The 9,732-nt window shown below is 34.4% G+C and overlaps 1 long non-coding RNA gene across 1 annotated transcript; it reads right to left on the reverse strand.

Annotated features, from left to right (window-relative positions):
- Nucleotides 1-4,530: 4,530 nt before the first annotated feature.
- On the reverse strand, nucleotides 4,531-6,593 carry LOC136066549 (uncharacterized). The gene is made up of 2 exons (XR_010628057.1): nucleotides 5,798-6,593; nucleotides 4,531-4,876 (listed from the first exon to the last, which is right to left on the reverse strand). It is a non-coding gene; the product is annotated as an uncharacterized LOC136066549 (long non-coding RNA).
- Nucleotides 6,594-9,732: the final 3,139 nt, after the last annotated feature.

The following is a 9,732-nucleotide window of genomic DNA, read 5'->3' on the forward strand; positions in this document are numbered from 1 at the left end:
AAGGACTTGTGAGATTTGTCAGAGAATTAAGGTGGACACCATTAAACTTGTTGGTTTATTGCAGCCACTCTCCATTCCTAAAAAACCATGGATGGATATTAGCATGGACTTTATCACTGGTCTTCCCAAATCTCAAGGGTTTGAGGTCATTATGGTTGTGGTTGATAGGCTTACAATGTTTGTACACTTCATGCCTTTGTCCCATCCCTACACTGCTGCCAAGGTGGCTCAAGTTTTCATGTCTAATGTGTTTAAATTGCATGGTCTACCTAGATCCATTGTGAGTGATAGAGATGCTGCCTTCACCTCAAATTTTTGGAGGGAGTTGTTCAAGCTTCAAGGTACTGAATTGGCTATGTCTTCAGCCTACCACCCTCAGTCGGATGGGCAAACTGAGGTGGTTAATAGGAGTTTGGAACAGTATTTGAGAGCTTTTGTGGGTGACAGACCTCACACTTGGGCTTCATGGTTATATTTGGCTAAATTTTGGTTTAATTCTAACTACCATACTTCTACCAAAATGTCCCCATTTGAGGCTCTTTATGGTTTTGCTCCTCCAAGGATTTTGGATTATGTGCCTGGCCTGACTAAAGTGGCTGCTGTAGAGACTGTGTTACATGACAGGTCTGTCTTATTGGAGCTTCTCAAGCAAAATTTGGTGGCAGCTCAAGCAAGAATGAAGGCTCAGGCTGATCAACATAGGTCTGACAAATCTTATCAAGTTGGTGATTGGGTTTTCCTTAGACTTCAACCCTATAGACAGCTGTCTCTTAATTCTACAGGGTTCCATAAGTTGTCCTCAAGGTATTTCGGGCCTTTTCAAATTTTGCAGCAAGTGTGACTAGTAGCTTGCAAATTGAATCTGCCTTCAAATTGTTTGATTCATCCAGTCTTTCATGTTTCTTGCCTTAAGCCTAAATTGGGTGCACACACTACTCCAATCCCTACTCTTCCACCTATAGATTCTGATGGGTTCCTCAATCCTGAACCCATTGCCATTTTGTAGCAAAGATCCAAGCAATTGAGGAGTAGGCTGATTACTGAGGTTTTGGTCTAGTGGTTTGGGTAGCCTCCCGAGTGTGCCACTTGGGAATCCTTGTATTAGCTTAGACTTCAATTTCCTCACCTTGTGGACAAGGTGCTTTGAAGGGGTGATGCTACTATGTTGAGTTGTTCATGTTTTACCTTGTGGACAAGGTTTTCAAAAGGAGGATGGAATGATAGGACTACTCTAGTGTGGGTGTTATAGCTGATCTGGTCTGCTGATGCATGTTACATGGGAAGCTGATACTGGATGCGTTTCTTAATGACTAGGAAATTAGTTCAGGGAATAACTAATAATGGAATTGGTATTAGTTGTAAATAATGGGATTGGTATTAGTTGTCAGTTACAATTGATTGGGTAGTTAGTCAGTTAGAAACGGTTACAAGAATGGTACCATTGTTAAGAGTCTGTAAAGCCATGTATAAAAGGATCAAAAGATTCATTGTAGGGGATTATCAAAAGAGTAATACAAATTCCAATTCTCTTCTCAATTCTATATCTCTCTTCCTCTCTATCTCTATCTCTCTAATATCTCTCTGCTCTGCTCTGTTCATGTTTACAATTCTTTGTAGCTGTTTGTTAGAGTAGGAAAATCTTATCAGTCTGATAATAAAGAGGAATTATCAGGAGCAGACGCCATAGGTTGAAACTCTCTAAAAAAAAAGAACTATGACTTGACAAATTTTAAGTGATGTGGTAGTAAATTTAATATTAAAAAATTAAAACACAAAATTCGACTCATTAAAAATCCACATCCACCAATATTTGGATTAATAGCTATGAATTGGTTATTTTTGTTTTTTTATTTAATGATATGATACATACACTTAGGATATACCTGGTCGTGTAAAAGATATTATAATATAATAGTTAATCCTATGAATTAGCTATTCATTAGTTTGATTATGAGTTTATTACAAGAAATAGTTATTCCTTATGAATAGTTATTCTTTAAAATGAGGAATAACTATTCATTTCTAAAAGATATGTAATAGCTATTTCTTAGCAGGTATATTAATTTCTACAATTGATATATTTCTAAATAACCAAACTTTCCATATGCACATAATACTTATGAAAATAAAAAGTCATAAAAAATAACTAATCTCTCTTTCAAATTTAAAAAATATAATTTTTTAGGAAATTTAATTATATAAGTAAGATATTTCATAAAATATATCTTAAGTTTGATTTTGAATGTTTTCATTTCATTATCTTCAGAGTTCTATTATTGTATTGTCACCAAACAAATAAATAGTAATAGGCATTATATTACAGCATTTTATATTTCTTATAATATTTATTCCTATTCCTATGTAATTACCGTTATAGTCTATCAAATGTGTCCTTGTAGTTAATTGAGATTACAGAGAAACATGAGCAAAATTATTAGTTCAAATATTTGGGAATTAATAAAAATCACATGGCAATTTTAAAATACTTTATTTTTTTACAATTGTCTATATATTTTTTCATGCTGCCACTGCGTATACAGGGTACCATGTTACAATCTATCAGTTTTATTAAGTTATTAACATTCTCTTAGCAACGGAATAATTATAATTTATATCTTATTAATACATACTCTTAATAAGATATAATCCTATTTTAATGTAAGAATCTATTTTTTTTTTTTTTTTTTTTTATTTTTTTATATACTCACTTTTCAAAACATTTTTACACTATATTTCATTAAAATATTAATATTTTTTTTTTTACTTTTTTATTATTCTTTTTCTTCACACACAACAACCATCATTCACTTTCTTCCTTCATCCTTAATATGTATATAAAGTAAGAATAAAAACTAAATTCAAAGTGAATAGTATCCGTGTAAATTTACATGGTTACTGTAGTAACCATGTTTTTTAAAACAAATGTAAATTACTTGATTTGGGTGAATTTTGAATTTGGTTGGCTAAAATGTGATCATTTTTCTATTATACAAGGACTTATACAAGTATTTTTTAAAAGGAGAATTATTAGACCCTACGAGAGGACAACTATTCATTTTATTTTTACTGCTCAATACTTCTTCCCTATTTTAAACCCAATTAATTTTTTTTTCAAAAACCCAATAACCCCCCTCTAACTTCTAGCAATGCAAATCCCTCTCGGCAGCATCTTCTAATTTTGATCTTCTTGAGCTGAAGTTTCACTTATACAAATCATCCTCATCACAAATCATCTCATTACTTTTGCTTTGTCAGACAGTTTAAAGTGGTTGTCCAAACACTACCATTGCAACTAAGCATATATGACTTGTCAAAGATTAAACGGACTATTGAATCATTCCTGCATATGTAATGCTTTACCTTGGTATATATCTACTCGTTATTTTTTAATATGTATCTGAAGTCCCAAATTTTTATTTATTCTTAATTATTTTTTATTTTTTTGTATGACTTTCTTCATTAGTTTTGTTTGTTTAATTGTATCATTGGTTATTACTTTATCAATAATAATTGGAAAATTCTTTCTGATTGTGTCGGATTCTAACTCAAATGGTTTTAGACAATTGATGATTGGAGTGAAAGTTACAAGGAATATTATTGTATTTGAAGGCAATGAAATGGAAGATTAATCAAGTTTGGATCGATGATTGGAGGAGTGAAGGTCTTCTTGTATTTTGAAGGCAATGACAATATGTCTATTTAGAATTTTGTGGTAGAAAAACGTTAGAATACAAACATTTTTCCATCTTTTATTTTGTTATGTTTTCTCAAGTTTGGATCGATGATTGGAGGAGTGAAGGTCTTCTTGTATTTTGAAGGCAATGACAATATGTCTATTTAGAATTTTGTGGTAGAAAAACGTTAGAATACAAACATTTTTAATACAAACATTTTTCCATCTTTTATTTTGTTATGTTTTCTCATCCTAAAATAAGATACTGTATTTTTTGACATTATTGCTCATTCTATTGTATAGCTAATGAAAAGTATTTTCTCTTCAATCTCTTCAAATAATGCTTGTAAGCAATTTTTTTGTGAGCCTGTTTTGTGGTGGTTAATTCGGTAGGGTAAACTAATTTCTTTCACAACTTTTTTTGAATCATACTCATTGTATAATAGGTTAGTGAAGCGAGCGTAATATTTGTAGTACCAAATCAATTCCCTAGCCATATTCTTTATGTATGACTATATTGCTACAGTGTTTTCATTGCTATGGCAGTGTTATTATTATAATTATTTTTAATTTTTAAAATGAATTGAACACTTTACTCCATTTAATCCATCAAAATAGGATAAATTGCAAGAGCTCATTCATTCACAACACAAACTATCTTTAATTCCTAGATCCCGAGAAGGAATCTCATGCGCATACAAGAGTTTTCCTATCCTAAATCCCAAATTCAATACAATCCATTTAATTCAATGATAGAGTCACTTTTTGAATATGACTAAGGATATGGCCGAGCACAACAAGCTGCCCTGTTAAAAGCATTTTACAGGCAACACATGCCATTGACAAGCTTTTTCCAATTTGTTTAGATAAAGGATAAATTTTATTATCAAAACAAACGCAATTTACAATGAAATCCAAACACCAAAATAAACACAAAACATTTGCAAATACTAACCTTTAAACTTCCATAAATACCACTAACCTTCTTGATTACAATTCCAAATTATAACTATTCCAAATGACTCAAGTACATCACATCAGAACCAGTGTTCAAAGCTCACAGCAAACCCATGACTGAATATAACATTTGCAATCTTCAATTCAATAATTTGACATCAATCTTTGCTATTAGATGATAGTTGATCCCACAATATTCCCACATGCACATTGGTCCCAAGGCCAACCACTATGGTCACACTCACACTGTTAATGTAAAAATAAATTCAATAAGAAAGTTAGTGGTTAAATAGTTATTTGAAAAAAAAAAAAAAAAGGCACAGGAATAAAATCTTGATGAAAAAGAAAAAATTGCTTTGCAGCTTTGACAAAAATTCATCATGCCTTCATTTTCATCATTCTTTTAAAATACATGTCTATGGACCATGTAAGCACCTATACTCGTTAGCCATATTCTTTGCCATAAAAGTCTAAAACAGATCAGTGATGGTTGTGGAGTAGAAGACGGAAACTAATCTAGAGTTTTGAGAGAAAAAGACCTCTATGGAGGGACTTATAAGGTCACTAAAACTAAATACAAACCGATGAGATTGAGCTTTTGGATTTCAAATTTATTTCAAGTTTTTGAATCTTGCCTATTTATAAATTAAATTTATTTGAGTTTTTCCAATTATTATAATTATTATTATTATTATTTTTTAACTAGAGTTAAATTTATGTGGTTTTATTTCGTTTTTTTTTTTTTTTTTTTTAATTTAGGAAGTTGAATCAAAGTTGTTTTAAATGTGTGGTATTTTATTATTGGTTGGGACTACTAGAGACCTAAGTCCTAATAATTTCTCCTTAGAAGGACCTAACAGCATATATGAATTGAATAGTAATTCTCAAGAAAGAACTTACATAAAAGATAATCCAACGTTTACACAACTTGTCAAACCCATATACAACAAAGATAAGAAACATTTCTAACGCCCAAATGCAACCACTCCAAAATTGCCCCAACACAACCACCCCCCCCCCCCCCCAAAAAAAAAAAAAAAAAAACGAAAAGAAAAAAAAAAAAAGCCCATTACCGAAACTCTAACACCCAAATACTCAGACCGAATCAAATGGTAAAAACTGGGGAAAAAAAATATAAAAATCCAAACAAATAGGAAAAAAAATTACTGTTATCTTTTCCTAGCAGTTGTAATGGCACTGGCAGCACTGGCAGCACTGGCAGCCTGGTGGCCCTGGATCCCCTTTCGGCCCTTTCTCCCCTTTGTCCCCTTTCGGCCCTTTCTCCCATTTCTCTCCTTTGTCCCCTTTATCCCCTTTCGGCCCTTTCTCCCCTTTCTCTCCTTTGTACCCTTTATCCCCTTTCGGCCCTTCCTCCCCTCGCTTCCCTGTCTCCCCATTGTCCCCTTTTCCCCGGGTAATGGAAACTGTCACTGTGACGGCTAAGGTGATTGATATTGTTAGAGCGAAGGTAATCTCCAGCACGACCGACAATGGTACTGATTGTTGTTGACATGTAGGACATTTGTTGTCATCTGGTGGTGATGGAGTGAAAGGTGGGATTGGAGGAAACTCAAATGCTGGCGCTGGCGGTGTTCGACGCGGAGTAAGGGAGGGAAATGTTGGGAAGGGTGGTGGTGGTTCTGAAGAGAGGGTTGGAGAGAGGGCTGGAATTAGTGGTGGTGGTTGTGAAGAGAGGGTTGGAATTAGTGGTGCGATGATGGTGGTAAACAACATGAACAAGAAGGCAAACATGGTTGAAATATTTGGATTTTGAAGTTGGAGGTGAAGGTCCGTCTGCTCTGAAATAGCCACAAAGCCATGCTTTTTATAGTTGCTTGGATCACCACCATCGTTTGGTAGATAGTCTCAGGCAGTCTCAGACTCCACCAACCTCATTATTATTTTTTGCACGAACCTCTTTTGTTTTGTTTTGTTTGTTTTTTCATGGTCTGCTACTAAAAGCCTTAAACAAATAGAAAGCCTTAAATTCTCCGAAAACAAAACATAACCCCAAAAAAAAAAAAAAGAAGAAAGAGCTCAGTGCTTTAAGCCCACATGGGCCATGGGCCCATGCGACATGGACCTTTCAATTTTTTTTTTTTTTTTTTTAATATTTCTATAAAGCATTGTAGACCTTTCGGGGAAGATAGAAGTCTTTGATGATTTTACCACATGCTGCAGTTACATCTTTTTTTGACAGAATGCTGCAGTTACATCTAAATATTGATGTTATTGTATCAACATCTAAATAAATTTTTCTATCTATTTATCCACTCTTTTTTTTTCTCAGATTTCTTCTCACACCTCAATTCTCTCATCTTTGGGTTGTTGTGGTCGGATTTAGGTTGTCATTCTTGGTCGTCATTTTAGATCTAGGTGGTAGTCGTGGTGGCTGTGGTTGGGGTGAGTTGTCATTGCTAGTGTCGCTGGGTTTGGTTTTGATTGTTATCATAGTTGGGGTGGATTGTCAGTGTTTGGCATGGCAGCGGTAATAATTGAAAACAATATTATGAATATTTATTATAAATCATCTTCGCACTTTATTATTTATATATAAATTTTAATGGAAGAGAATGAATTATTACGAAAATTGAGATCCTATTATCAAAATTTCTTAACATCTTTTAAATGCAACACTCTTTTTTTCTTCAATCAAAACTTTTTTTTTTTTTTAAAGAGCTTCAACCTGTAGTATTCGCTCCTGATAATAACTCTTTATCATTAGACTAAGATACAAATTGGTTTTTTTGATGGTCAGCGATTGAACCATCAGAGATTTTACCAGTTAAGTTAACTGGAACTCATTTCAATCAAATCTCTTGATGAAAAAAAATCACAAAAGAAACACACAAAAGTTTAATTACAAAATATTTGATCTTTTTCCCTTTAAAAAAATCTATCTTTTTGATAAATATATAGAAATGTTACATCCACAACCATAGTTGAATATCTTTTTTTTTTTGAGAAAAAAAAAATGGGGGGATTTATGGTTATATTACACCCCCGGGCAGAGCACACACGCTTAGGGATGTGATGCCCACCAACGGACTCCTGCTGGTAGCGGGAATCAAACCTGAGCGTGTTAGGTAGAGTGGACAAACCATACCCAGCTAAGCCAAGCCCCTGTTGGCACCACAGCTGAATATCTAGTCATGTACGATAATAAAGGGAAGTTGAATTGGTTTTGGATTGCACGTCTCTTCTAGGTTGGCAACTGAATATCTAGTAATGTACAATAATACATGCAGTCATGCACCCACTTTCTTGTTGAATTGTCTATACCCTAACGTGATGGGTTTCTCACAAAATTGTCTTGTGCTTTGCCCCATACGTAATGGTTGTTAACTTCTCGGTTGTGGCTTGCGTGGCAGTCCTGATAGTGTGGTGTTTCAGGTAGTTGATTTCTAGTTGGGTTGTATTTGGTGTGCATGTGTAATGTAAACTATTTCTTTTAATAAAATCTGCTCGTTCATACAAGTTCACTTGGTGTAACTTGAAAAAATTACACTTTTTTAAGACCATAGTCACAGTGGTAGCTCCATGATATTTTTTTAAGGAGTTAGCAAAAAAATGAATCTTAGGTACAGTGGCAGATCTAGGAAATTTTCCTAGGGATGGCCAAGTTAGTTATGCCTACATTATATTAATGGGTTAAGCCTACGTTAGTTCAGCCTACATTGGCATAAAATGCAAAAAAACTTAAGTTAATTAGGCCCAAATTGTGGAAAAAAAAAATTACTTTATTTCATAAACTAACTTTAAGTGGTCTAGCAAATCACTTGCTCTCAAAACCATAAATGAGAGAACCGATGATTCCTCAGATGAGGAAGATGTTGAGAAAGAGGTGGCATATCTTGCAAAGAACTTCCGAAAATTCTTAAAGGTGAAGAACAATGGGAAGTCTTTTGGCAAAGGAAAATTCTCATTCTCCAAGAATGACAAAAGAGACTTCAAGAAGAAGGATGTAAAAGAGTCATCACTACTCCAATGGATTGTTTGCTATGAATGCAATGGACATGGGCATTTGAAGAAGGAACATCTGAACTCTTCGAGAGGAAAGGGTAAGATGCTAACAACTACCCTTAATGACATGAAGAGCTCAAATTCAAATTCAGAGAAGAATGCGATGGTGATGGTAACTATTCAGCATTTATGGCAATTACTTCGGTTGTTTCCAAAGATGAATTGAGTGAATTGGTTAAAGAATTTGGTGTACACTCCAATGTTGAAGAAGATGAAGTTTCAAATGATGAGGAAGTGTACCTCAATAAAGGTGATAAGAAACTTCAAGATGTTTATGAAGCATTGCTTGATGATTGTGGCAAGTATGCTAAAGTTGCTAAGAGTGCAGTCAAGAAGATGAAGAGAATTGATGAAGTCCACAAATCCGCTCTTGCACGACTCAAGGATGCCAAGTGTGAAGTTGAAGACTTGAAAGAGGAGTTGCTAAATGCTTACTCAAAGATCAAGTTTCTCGAACTTGAAGTGATTCAAGCTAATGTCAAAGTGGAGTGCATCACAACCAAAAAGCTTGATAGTGTTCTTTTATCTCAAAAGCCTTTCGCAAACAAAACCGGACTAGGCTACATTAGTGAAGGAAGTTTGAGTGCAGAACCAAGAAGGGAGATAAAGTTCGTATTGGCAAAGGATGTAGAAAAGCCCAAGATTGAGATCCCTATCGTTGAGAAAGACATTGAACCAAAATCAAAGGCAAAAGGGAAGTCACTGCCTAAGAGTCAAAGCGGACCTTAAGTGAAGCATTTTTGTCACCATTGTGGCATTCAAGGGCACACAAGACCAAATTGCTTCAAGCTTCACGCTCTCAAAAGGGTTGATTCTCTGCATGCTCAAGGAAATGAGAGAAGAATGCCAAAAGAAAAGCAAGCTAAGCAAGAAAATGATGGTCAACTCATTAGAGATGTCATGGAAATGCTTAAGAACATCTTATCATGCGTAGCTAGCTTTACCTCGAGGTTTGAGAATTATATTGGTCATACCCCTTCGTCTAAGGATCTCACCCAAAGCACCCGTGCGGTGTGGATGAAGAAAGGTACTATGCATGATTTATCCACTATGTTCATGTATTAATAATTCCAATGTCA

Source organism: Quercus suber, unplaced genomic scaffold (genome assembly GCF_002906115.3).
Source record: "Quercus suber isolate HL8 unplaced genomic scaffold, Cork oak 2.0 scaffold_38, whole genome shotgun sequence".
NCBI lineage: Eukaryota > Viridiplantae > Streptophyta > Magnoliopsida > Fagales > Fagaceae > Quercus > Quercus suber.